Here is a 13,255-nt window from a genome sequence, read left to right as displayed (position 1 = left end):
TTTAGCTCTGAGATTTTGGCTCCCTTTATTTTGAGAGGTCAACTTTCTTAACCCTTAAGGGATTTTTAAGAGTAAAGATGGGTTATCAAATAATGCATTTTAATAGACAGCACTTTCTGCCTGTCTTAAAATCTGTAAGGTAGGTTTGACAGTAATTAAACGTAGGCATCAGCACTTGTGAAAACAGCACATTAAAATTACTATATGGATGACTATCAAAAACACAGTGGTAGTGGCAGGTAAGCAGATTTATTTCAGGATGTTTAAGGGCTCATCAAAATGTAAACATACATGAGCTTAGTTTTCATAGAGATGAGTATAACCAGAAAGTTAATTATGCCTGTACACGAGCGTGTTTCCAGTGTCTCAAATGATTCTCACAGCAATTATTCTTACTGTTGTTGTTCGGCATCTATTGGAGCAGCAGATGGCTCCATTAATGTTAATCAATTAAGACTGAAAATCAAACTCAATTAACAATAAATTTCAATACAGAGTAGCTTATCTTCCAATTTCAGACCTCAAGAATGACGTAGTTATCAAAATCATGAAGAAGGCAGGTTTTTCAAGAATGAACTAGTAGTGACATTTCCTATAAAACCAAGGTTTACCCAAGAAAAAAAGCAATGAAGTATACATCCATTAGGGCCAAATTCAGATGACCATATTCTGTATAATGATAGTTCATTCAGTGTTTCAAGTGTTGTTACAGTGAGAGCCTTTCTAGGGGATCATTTTATAATACAACAAATGCACATTGTTCATTTATTGTATAGAATCCTCAAGTAAACTCTTCTGTTTTGTCACAGAGTGAGATTACCTTTCTTCTGCTCTTTCTAAAACTAACAACAAAAGATGTTTCCATAAATAATGGCTAGAAGGTATTTCTTCAGTGGCTTGTGGGGGCTGTTAGCTATGATACACAGTACTGGCTTGGGTGAGGCTGTATAGAAACAATTTGGCAGATGAAGCAGCCTGCAAAAAAGCCTGCAGTTGAAGCAGCCAGCTGGGTGACCTTGGGTCGGTCACAGCTCTCTGGAGGTCTCTCAGCCCCACCTACTTCACAGGGTGATTATCATGAGGATAATAATAATACACTTTATAAACCGCTCTGAGTGGGCATTAAGTTGTCCTGACGGGAAATATATAAATCTATCATTATCGTTATTGTTATTGTTATCATTATCATTATAGTTATTTTTAAAAGCAGGTATACGTGTTTGTAACTGTAGGGTGGGGGGAGGAATTGAGAACCAGTGTGCTAGAATAACTCAGAAGCTGGACCTGGATTGGGGAGTCTTAAATTCAGAACCTCACTCAGTCATGAAACTCATTTGATGACCCTAGGCCAGTCACCCCGACCTACCTTATGACGTTATTGTGAGGAGAACTGTGTACGCCACTCTGAAATCCTTCAAGGAAGGGGTGAGAAAAATGTGATAGAAAGATAAAATAGGAAGAAAATATTATCTTTGCATTTGAAGAAATGGATTTTCTTTTAAAGACTTCCATAGTTGTGTAGTTGCTTGCCCTCTCTCCCGTGCTGCTGGTGGTGGAGAGTGCCTTCAAGTCACAGTTAACTTATGGTGACCCCTGGCAGGGTTTTCATAACAAGAAACTAACAGAGGTGGCTTGCCGTTGCCTGCCTCTACAACCCCGGTCTTCCCATGTTGAGGTATTTGGAAATAAGAGTGAGTCTAAACAAGCCACAAGGCTCCACCACTCTCTTCTTCCAAAGAAACTGACTCTGCAGTAGCTAGTTGTGAAAGTTCTTTCTGCTGAGGGAAATGGGGAGTGGGAAACCATGATACATTTCCCCAGCCCTCAGATTACAAGTAGTAATAATAAACATCTTACCCTTCACTTCATAATGTTCTTGACTTAGATTCATGTATGCTTGATTCACAGCAGGTCTGAATAAATTTATTTAATGCTAACCTCGTTCTGGTTGGATGCAGGGAGCTGCCGATCTCCAAATCTTGCCCATGAGCCCTGCCTCCTTCCCTTTAAAATGCCAGCCTTATTCTGGTTGGATGAGCCAGGGAGCTGCCAATCTCCAAATCTTGCTCATGGACCCTGCCTCCTTCCCTTTTAAATCAAATGTTAGCTTGTAACTGGACAGTAGTAGAACTTCCATTAGGAAATTATGGGAACTTCTTCTTCTTGGTGGTGATGGAGAGTGTATTTCCTGGACACTGGATGCATGCTCCTGGGGTCTAGAGGCTTGCTGGAAACCACATATTGTTCTCATGTTCCCTGACATTCCCAATAGGTACAGTATCTCCTGTAGTTCTTAGCATCCCTGATCTTATGGAGCTCTCTAATGGAGCCTTCTGTGGGGCTTCAGCACAACTTACAATGGACCAGGCATTTCAAACTGTTAGAATGTACAATATCTAGTTTACAAGAAAAGAAGCTCCCACCTGGAGCAGGGGTGGCAACTGGGAAAAGATGTCAGTCAGATACAGATGTACATACTGCCTCCTCCTTTCTGCTAAAATTTGTATTCTTTATATTGTCGAAGGCTTTCACGGCTGGAGAACGATGGTTGTTCTAGATTTTCCTGGCTGTATAGCCGTGGTCTTGGCATTGTAGTTCCTGACATTTCGCCAGCAGCTGTGGCTGGCATCTTCAGAGGTGTAGCATCAAAAGACAGATCTCGCAGTGTTATAGTATTCTTGTTTTTCTCAGAATGCAACTCTTAGGGTTGATTCCTAGTTCTTATACTCTTCTTGCCAGCTGGGGCTCCACATTATCTGTCTACCCAGCAGTGTTATTTCCCAAATAATGATTTTGTTTCTTTAATTGGCTTTGCCTCCGAGTGTAGTTCTTTATCAGCTAAAAATGCACTCTGCTAACACAGACTGGGAAGTTTATTTCTGAATCCCTCCCCCTATTCCAAAAGGTGCCACCATTAATTATTATATATTGTTGGGGTGGGGTAATGAACTTCTTTCTCAGCTAATAGAGCAATTGCAATTTGAAATGTGGTCCAGATCATGATTGCTCAAGTGCACTGGACATCTATTGGAAATGAGTAGGGATGCATACACATACGATGTCTGAAACATACTCTGACTCTGTTGATAAAGAGGATACTTACATTAGTATCCAAGCAATGTATGGGGAAGATCTCTTCATTTTCACAGAGAGCACCATATCTTCTAACCTGACCTTGAAACTGCTGTGGTAAAACTGTCAAGCACCTATACTGTTGCTTGAAGAATATCCATTTCAATTGCCTTGAGAGCCCCAGCCTAGATACCAACCAGACTTTATGAGGTTGGGGAGGGAAGAAATCTGGTTATTCTCTCCATACCCAGAAGACCCTTCCTGTCCATCACATGTAGCCTGGATATTGAGCCATCTTATTGATTCAGGACTTGCAAGAATGTTCTACAAGGGTCAAAATGTGGCCAGAAACATCCTTTGGCCTGATTGCCTGATTTAAGTTGTTTGCCCATTTCAAGAAAGCTATTTTTTCAGGTTCTTCTACAAAGTTAGCTTTTGCAGAAGTAAGAGACAAGTATTGTCTTTAGCTAAAAAAAACGTGTCTCAGGCTGCTATCCTAGATACAGTTATTAGCAAGGAAACCTTACTGGGCTCTGTGGGACTTAATTCTGATCAAATATGGGCCTACAGTTGGCATTTTTGTGTTTTAAGACAGGATCCTCTTTGTGGCATAAATTCTCACTGCTACTTGATCAAGGTGTACTTTTGATCTATCTGAGCCAATCCAGAAAACAGAAACCTGCTGATAGACTATTTTCTGTTCCCTAGAACTAATAAGATATGAGGGTGCTTAGAAACAAGCCTCTGACATGAGATGCTGTAAGATACCACTTGTGTCAAGCCCCAATTACACTTGACAGACCTTTACATAAGTCTTCCTTATTCATGTATAAAACTGGGAATAGATTGTAACTGAAAGGGCCAAATGAGAATGCAAGTGGGACAAGCTGAACCTTACCTCCTCTTGCTTCCCCAACCAAATCTTCTAGCAGTTTTGATGACCTAAAATAATCTAGCTGGATAAAGAGCATCTAGAGGGAGATCCCTTTATCATTTAAATAATATATCCCATTTTACATATGAATGGGGCAGACCTGCATTTAAATTCATGGGCTTCCATCGTCATGGGCCTCAGTGAAATGGTAGCCTATGCAAACAAGGTAGCAGTCTGAGAATTAGTCAAGTAGTCAATTAGAGCCAAAACACACGAGAAGAAATACCTAGATTCAGCACGTGTTCTCTTACCTCAAGGTTTGCCGGGATCTGTAGGCGTCCTGGAAGCTTAAAGTTTAGCATTTACAGAGCAGCAGGAAGGGGAAGGGAAATACAGGCACCTGTATTTCCCTTCCTGCTGCTCTGTAAATGCTAAACTTGTTCTCTTACCTCAAGGTTTGTTGGGAAGTGTAGGTGTCTTGGCAGCTTAAAGTTTAGCATTTACAGAGCAGCAGGAAGGGGAAGGGAAATACAGGCGCTCTGTAAATGCTAAACTTTAAGCTTCCAGGACGCCTACAGATCCCGGCAAACCTTGAGGTAAGAGAACACATGCTGAATCTAGGTATTTCTTCTCGTGTGTTTTGGCTCTTAGTCAAAGCCCTGATTGATATTTAGCAGTTTTTAAACCGTGATTCTCCAATACTTTTAAAGCCGTGATTCTCCAACACTAATCTATCCATCTCTGTTCCATTTGATCTTAAATCCTCATTGAGATTTCACAGTGAAATTCACAAAGTCTTCAAATTAAGTAGGCAAAGTACTCAAATAGTGTATATTGTTATGCCTGAGAGGATGCTTTCATGAAAATGTGGATCTCTTTTGGAGCAGAACATATTTTCATGGGGGATAAATTGCTGGAATATTCTCCAAAGGCAGAGCATTATCCATTATTATTTGCCCAGTTATCAACACTCGTATTGTTTTCCATGTTCTTCTCACATTTGAAAATTCACTTTGGGAGTCAAACTCTTTTGGAATAGTTGTTTTACAATGGAGAGGGTGACTAGCACCACAAGCCTTTAAGCTCTTCAGGCGGCAAATCGGATATTTGGAAAAGTATAATTCTTCCCAATGTGTATGTCAATGGGGCCTTGGTGTAGTCAAACAGCCGTTTACATTGTTTTTCTAACAGATTTTATTACAGGCGCCCTTGCCAGTTGGCACATGTGAGTGATTAACTTGGAATGTGAAAATCCTTTGAACCTCTGGGAGCATCTTAATACAAATGAGATTTGTTCTTTAGTGAATCACTGGAAAGTCACCTGACTTCCATGTGATCACAAGACCAACCAGGGAAAAAACAAATCTAAATATTCCTCATTTTTGTCCAAGGAGTAGCTTATGAAATAGTCTGAGAAGTGTAAAGAATTTAATAGGCATTCACAGTTTCTTTTCAGCACATCTATGCAGCAAGATCAAGCAAGTTAAGGGAAGAAAGTCCCTTTACCATCTGTCTGTAAGGATTTACTGGGATTATTTTGCTCAGTTTAGTAGATTGTTCTACTTTCCATTATATCTTCCTATGAGACTCCTTAGAGGAAAAAGTTAAGTTTTTATTAGTATAGAAACTCACGTATAAAGTAAAAATTTGATTTTGTCTAGAGCCTCCAATCCAAATTCCCAGCTACAGGGCTTTCCTTGTGTTGCTCTGAAGTCCTCTTTCATGTGAGTTCTATTATGAACGAGGAGCTGTTTGCCTTAAGAAAATGTGCACACTTCAGTGAACCTTGCCAAAAATGCCCTAAATTACACCCAGACATGAAAGTGGTGACATATGTGGTGATTTTGGTGTGAGAACAGAAGAAGTTTGAACTTAAGTGGCTAGCTTGTGTGGGGGAGGGAGACCAGGATTGATAGGTTTTAATATCTCCAGCTCAGAACCTAACTGGTGCAAAACACTGTGGAGTTGGATGATGCATTTTGATGGGAAATGGGAAGCCAGCCTCACAGGGTAAAAACTGCTCTCTCAGAACTTCTCCCACCTGGGACGTGAAGAGTTAAAACAGCCTTCACGTTTGGAGAAAGCACTTCCAGTGGAAACACAGATTACTAAGTACCTGGGGATGCTCAAGTGCAGGATATTATATGCAGGCTGTCTCTTGCTTAGCACACGTGCATGCTGCTTTCACCAGAGCTCTCTTTGTGTAATTGCATTTGCAAGTGAGTATGCCACCACAGAGTAAGGGAGGGCAGAGTGCCAATTCAGCTCTATTTTCACAGGGAGAACTCTCAGGGATGGTAGGCTTCACTGGCTTGCCAATTTGCATTTCTTTAAGGTGTGAGAAAGTATCAAGATCTACATTTCAATGAATGGATATGGGAGATAGGGAAAAGTGGGGGTTTGGCAGTTGTAAACAGATGAGTTTCTTATCAAATATTAACTACAGGAAGGGCTCATTTTGAGAGGGAACATGCCGGAATGCAGTTCTGGCAGTTCCCCAAAGAGGTCACATGTCAGGTGGCCGTGCCCACCTGACTCTTGGCCATTTGGGCCCATTTCGGCCTGGATTGGGGCTGAAACGGCCTATATTGGGCCTATGATGGGTGGGGATCACTCTCCTGCTTAGCAGCGGCCTGATCCTGACCATTTTGGGCTCCTTTTCAGCCATTTTCAGCCCCTTTTTGCCATTTTGGGCCCAATTTCAGCCCTGAATGGCCAAGATTGGGTCCAAAACAGCCAGGATAGGTGATGCCAGGGGGTATGGAATATGTAAATCAGTTATGCTAATGACACAGTTCTGGTGATGTCAAGGGGTGTGGCATATGCTAATGGGTTATGCTAATGAGTTATGCTAAGAGTTCCCCCAGCTCTTTTTCTACAAAATGACCCCTGACTACAGGGCTAGCAAAGAGAGCAAAGTAAAGATATCTAATGGGTGAATGTACTCACATGGAGCAAATGTAACATGACTATGCAAGCAAGTAGGTGGAAAGTTGGAGGGGAAAACATGAAATGAGGTGCACTTGAGCATCCCTAGATACTTTGTGGTGAGTATTTCCACCCCAAGAAAGGAAAGAACAAGGAATAAGTTCACTGTCTCAGGCTCTTGTCTGATTGGTTAAAGGCCAGTGAAAGTGGTTCAGTTATCCATTATGACCAGTCATAAATCTGACCAATCAGAACTGATGAATTTTCAGTTCTTTTCTCCCATTTAATATGAGACATTCACTGAGACCCTCTAAGAGAAAACTATTCTCTTGATAACTATCCTCATAGGAATTTAGCTGTTTCTCCACACTGATAAAGAATTACTTTTAAACATCCTTGGTTATAGGGTATGGACTCCAAGACTTTTGAACTGGGTATCAGAGTCACATGATCACGCTTTCTCTTTCTTCATCATTAGATAGAAGGGCTGCAAGCAAATATAATATTTCTCTGAGTGTCTCTCTACAATACTTCTTACACAAGGATGTTCAAGTAAAGGGAGATGCAATGTTAGCCAGGAAGCTGAGTTTTAAAAGACGGTTCGGAAGTCTTTGTCAATTTCACCTCTCGAGAGGAGGAGGTCACACTTCAGAGAGTTTGTTTATTTCCTCTTTGCCTACTCCAAGACTCTGTTAGTTTCACCTCTCCTTCTTGGGAGGTGAATTAATTAATTAAGTGAGGTTTGGCTCTTTTTGCCCTCGCTTCCAGGAGGACCAACATACTGCATCTGCAAACACAACAGACTGAGCAAGGATTTTTTAAAAAGTGAATAAAATAAATCTTCAATGAAATCTCATTTAAGACAAGTCCCATGTGAGAAGTTAAATGAATACTTTTAAAATTCCTATCTGATATTTCTGTTGGGGATTATAAAAAGAAACCACTCAAAATGTAACAGGGGAGACAAAAGTACACAGAAAACATTTAAAATATATTTTCTGCATGGTCTTAGAATTCACAGTTTAATGTTACCATGAAAACCAAGTAGGGAACAGAAGATGGGAACAATGTTCCAAATACAAATAGGATCTTAAACTCATAACTGTTTGGATAATATGCAGGCTGTGCATAAAATTATCAACCGTGGTGTCATTACATCTTTGCATTTGCAACCATCTAAACAGAGTAGCCAGTATGAATCAATAGAGCTGCCTGATATACCTACCATAGTTACTCATTTAGCACCAAACTGAACAGAATTATTTTAACTGCTTCCCCAAAATACACTCTGTACCAGTGCTGAAAATTATTGGGTTATCAAGCCAGATTTGGGCTCACTATCACTATCACTATCACTAAAATTAAGCAGGCTGGGGCCTCTGAGGATGATGAAAGCAGGAAAATCAGGCCATCCGCATATAAGATAGTTTTCTTCACAAACTTGGGGTACTCCCTATGTATGCTGTTAAAATATGACTTTGTATCTTTTTTGTAAAATCAGAAATTTTAAAACCTTAAAATTGTGAGAATAATCAGAAATAGAATCTTGAGAGCCTCTGAATGTTGGTTAAAGGAGGGATAAATTATCCTGCTCCAGCTAAGGTATTTTGACAGGGCAGGAATTCTAAATTGTCCCCCTGTTCTACAGTTCCTCATGAATCTCCGTCTTGTAACTGCATCTAATAGTAAACTGGCTGATCCCTGCTGTGGATGACAAAAGCTACAATACTGGACTAGCCAAAGATAAGGTAAGGGTCTAAAATATGCAGGGAACTTCCCAAACAGTCTGCAGTACATATTAACTAAGACCCAGTAGAATTAAAATTGCTAAAATTATCTTTAATAATCTGGGATCTCGGTATAGCGGTCAGACATCCAAGATGTCTTGGACTGAAGAAAGATTTTCCCCCCTTTCAGACAGTAGATGGTATAATTAAACCATTATTGTGTACATTATTTCACTTGTCACAGTAATTTGTTGTTAGGTAAACAATTTAGTCAGGTTTATTGCAGAGCTTCAAAAACATGCAAAACTTTTACCCGAGATGATAGTTGAACAAAAGAAGTTGCAGGCAAGTGCAGAGTGGGGGAGGAGAGTGGGGAGGAGGCACGGCAACAAAACACACGGACACAGTGCCGGAGGTAAAGAGGCTACAACTTTATTGAGATTACAGCTCAAGGGAGCAAAGGCGTGCATAGTGCACAGATCCGAGCATCGGCTGACCCGTCTGCCAAGCCAATGACCCACATGCCCCCTCAGACCTGTGCTGAGGGGGGGGGGGCCATGGGAAGACAGTCAGTGGGATGCCAGGTGGGTGTACACCCCTGTGTGGATCATCCCCTGTCACCTGGGAGTGAGGTGGACTGACAGCCCCCGACTGGGCATGCACCAGCCATTCCTCACTCCCCAAACTCCTTATGGGGATCCCCATAATAGGGAAACTGAGCCTGAGGGCCCTGTTTCCCCCCAAACGGATCGGTGCCCAATGTCCAATACAGTTGGACAAAAGAAATTGCAATAACACTATGAACAGTGATCACTCTGTCATATAACTTTTAACTCTTAAATATTGTCAGTCTCCAGTTTTTTATTCTCATCTGAAAGTACATATAATAAATTCATATGGTGTTTTTTTACACATGACAGACAGAATGAAAAAGGAAAACTGCTGAACATTTCAGACCTTCTGACTAAGTAGTTAGAGATTTGATAACAATGTACATACGTTTCTTCTGGGGCCTTGTCTTGAGGTGTTTTTTAAATAGAAAGGGGAGTGTAGTTTGTTAAAAGTCTGACAGGAAATTTTTTTTAGAGTGCACAGAGGTCTCCAAAATATTCTGTCTTTACCTTTAGCATGTAGTTGAAGTTGAACAGAGACCTTCATAGTAGAAAAATGATAGCTCTGTATGCACAAACCCTCAGTGTATTGGCTGAACACACATGGAGGCAGAGAGAGGTCATGACTATGCTAGACTTGCACCTGCATGAACATGGACTTGTGAGTATGGTGTCTAGGTACGGAGGTAGTGTACAGGCATCTATTTCCTCTTTATAACTCTGTACAGATGATGACCCACCTGTACATAGACTAACCATGTAGGGAGGAAAAGTGGGTACGAGTGGGCCCCACCCTGCACCTCCATGCAGTCTCCAAATCATCTGCAGAGAACATGTCCATGTGCACATTCCTTTCCCATGATAAGCAATGCTGCTTCCTGAACATTGCTGATCATGGGGAGGGAGAATATTCCCTGCACACTTGCTCCATGCAGATGACTTGGTGAGCATGCACAAGCAGGGTGTGGGGCCTGTGCAGCCATGCCTGCAGTCTTTCCCTGCATGTTCTTTCAACACAGAGAGGGCTTGTGTGTAGAGGGCTAGCAAGAAACTGATTTGGTACACCTTAGCTGGAAAAAATCAGTGTGGTACTAAAAATTATTTTCTGTAAGTTTCCATGACGTACAAGCAGGGGGATTCCTAGCTTTATCCTGGTTTGTTCAGTAATGCTGGCCTCATCTCAACACAGGTCAAGATATAGCTGGATCTCTACAGAAGAGGATGAGAAACAAGTAAAGGCGATAAAATCAGTAATTATTGAGACAATCCAGGATTTTAATGATCATCTGCAAGCTGAATTCTGGCTTCCCAAACTAATAATCATAGTAAAACGAACCATCATTTCATGTTGTCTAAAGCAATCCATTTTATTATTACAGTTCTTAAATAAAAAATGAAATTAGTATCCTTCACCGTCTTTCTTTGTGAATCTAATATCAGGCTGGTGGACTGCTGGAAGAAGGGATCTGGTTCAGTGATGTGGTTTGTATTAAAAATAACCCTTATGGGATAGAGAATAATAATCCCTGAGTTTTCTGACCCAGCCAGGTAGGATAAAAATGTTATATTAATAACATTCACCCAAACATTTTCCATGATGTCAAGAAAGCCACTGAAGCCTTAATTAGATTGGTTATCTTCTTTTCAAACTCAGTGAGTACCTAAAATTATACATTTCAGTATAATCAGCCCTGCAAAGCAGGGCATCGGAATAAGGAAAAGCAGGAAAACTGCCAATGTTTGCACACAAAATAGCCACAAAGCAACTATCTTCCACATGTTAAATTTCAATATTAATTCATTCTCTAGTGATGCTATTATAGTTTGTTTTCACATATTTAAAGAATAGGTCATCAAATTTTAATGATGTCAGTCTTTAATTGCTTAGCCGTTGCAGTCGTTAAGTGAGCTAATGTGATAAACAATATTGAAATCTAATTTTAGAAATAATGTTTTGTGAAATGGAAAAATGAAAAGTGATAAATTTTTGTTTTATTTCTTTTATGAGCTTTAGGAGTCAGCCTATAAATCTATAGTGCAATTATGCCAGTTTAAAACTCAAAAACTAAATTATAAAGTCTGCTTTCAGCTCCAGAAATTCTTCTAAGGGTTCTTCTGCAATTTGCTTAATATCAAGGACAAGCGGATTCTGTGTTTACAAGAACATGATTTGTAAACTACTTCACACCTAAAAGACATAGCAGAAATGACAGTGGATCTGAACAGTAGTTTTACCTGCAAGCCATTGTTTCCTTTACTTAAAAAAAGAAGTTGTCAAACATTTTTGCCTATGATTTAGGTCACAATAATGCGAGAAAATGTTCAGCACTGACCCAAGGGGATAGTTATCCTTGAACAGTTTTTTGATCTGCTTCATATGCACAGATTTGAAAGGAAAGTATAAACAAATTTAGCATCTCCAGGGCATGAACTCATCTTACTAAGTACAATAGAATCAGGTAAAACAGGCAACCCATAGATGAGATGTCAATCTGGATGGACTGAGTAGACTAGTAATGTTGAATTATAATGGACTTAACCTAAAGAAAAGGAATGTGATACATGACTCCCTTTGCTACTAGATGTCTCTATGTGATGGAGCATAGAAAAGAAGGATTGCACTGTCTGAAATAAATAAAATATTAGTTAAATTTCATGAAGCAACACTGGTTTATGGATAACACAAATAAAGGGTGTTTTTAGATGGCTTAGAGTATTATTGACTATGCTACTGGACCATCTTGTTTCTTGATTCCAGCAAGCCTGTGATGTATTCATTAGAGGTGTGCATGAACTGAATTATGAACCAAAGTTTGTCACGAACCTGGCCGGTTTATGGTTCGCAAACCAGTGGTTCATGGGAGCTCATTTCTCACGAACCGTGATGAATTTTAGCCCGGTTCATTTCATTCATATTTCGGTTTATCACTGCAGACAGTCTGGCGCCGATCAATCAGTTTCCCAGACAATGGGGGGAGAGGCTCTCTGCAGACCTTCTGCTGACCTGGAAGTGACATTTTCATGAACCAAATGAACCGGTTCATGAACCGAGGCAAGTTCATAAAAGTTTGTGATTCATGGTTCGTGAAATGCAACAAACCATGAACTGAATGAAGCACCATTTTTCAGTTCGTGCCAACCTTTAATACACATGCATTAAACCTTTCATTTATCATTTTCAAATTCTGTTATTCTGTGACTAATTTCAGTTCTCCAATTTCCTACAATTGCTACTTGACAGAAACATTTCACATATAGTAATAGTAATAGTAATAGTAATAGTAATAGTAATAGTAATAGTAATAGTAATAGTAATAGTAATAGTAATAGTAATATTCAATTTATATACCACCCTTCAGGGCAACTTAATGCCCACTCAGAGTGGTTTACAAAGTATGTCATTGTTATCCTCACAACAAAACATCCTGTGAGGTAGGTGGGGCTGAGAGAGCTCCAGAGAACTGTGACTAGCCCAAGGTCACCCAGCTGGCTTCAAGTGGAGGAGAAACCCGGCTCTCCAGATTAGAGACCCACACTCTTAACCACTACACCAAACTGGCTCTCATATGAATGACAGTAAGAAATGTAAACTTTGAGAAGGAGAGAGAGAAGCAGGATAGAGTCTTATCTAGCCAGACTACATTTTTCTCACTTGGCTAATGCAGTAAGAAAGTATGCTAGACCAATATGATTCTGGATGTTCATACCTCCCTCTCCACATCCTCCATTTGCTAGACATGGATATTGTAAGAAGCAATGGGATGGGACACCATAAACACAAGGACTGTGATGGCCTGGCATGTTGTCAGTTGCTGAGAAATCCAGAAGCATGGAGCTGTTGCTAAGCAACAATCCTGTCTCTTTCCCATGATCTGAATCATTATGTGAAGCTGACCAAAATAAAAATATCTACATTCTCACCATGCCATTTTCAAAAGAGTTTGATCCCAACTCTGATTCTAATCTTCTACTTTCAAAGATAATTATAAATAAAAAGTCCTTTTGTTATTTTCCTCCAGTCCTTCAGTTGTGTTATGTGCCTG

The sequence above is a fragment of the Eublepharis macularius genome, chromosome 1, assembly GCF_028583425.1.
Source record: "Eublepharis macularius isolate TG4126 chromosome 1, MPM_Emac_v1.0, whole genome shotgun sequence".
In the NCBI taxonomy this organism is placed as follows: domain Eukaryota; kingdom Metazoa; phylum Chordata; class Lepidosauria; order Squamata; family Eublepharidae; genus Eublepharis; species Eublepharis macularius.
The sequence above is the reverse complement of the archived record's forward strand: the minus strand, read 5'-3'. Positions refer to the sequence as shown.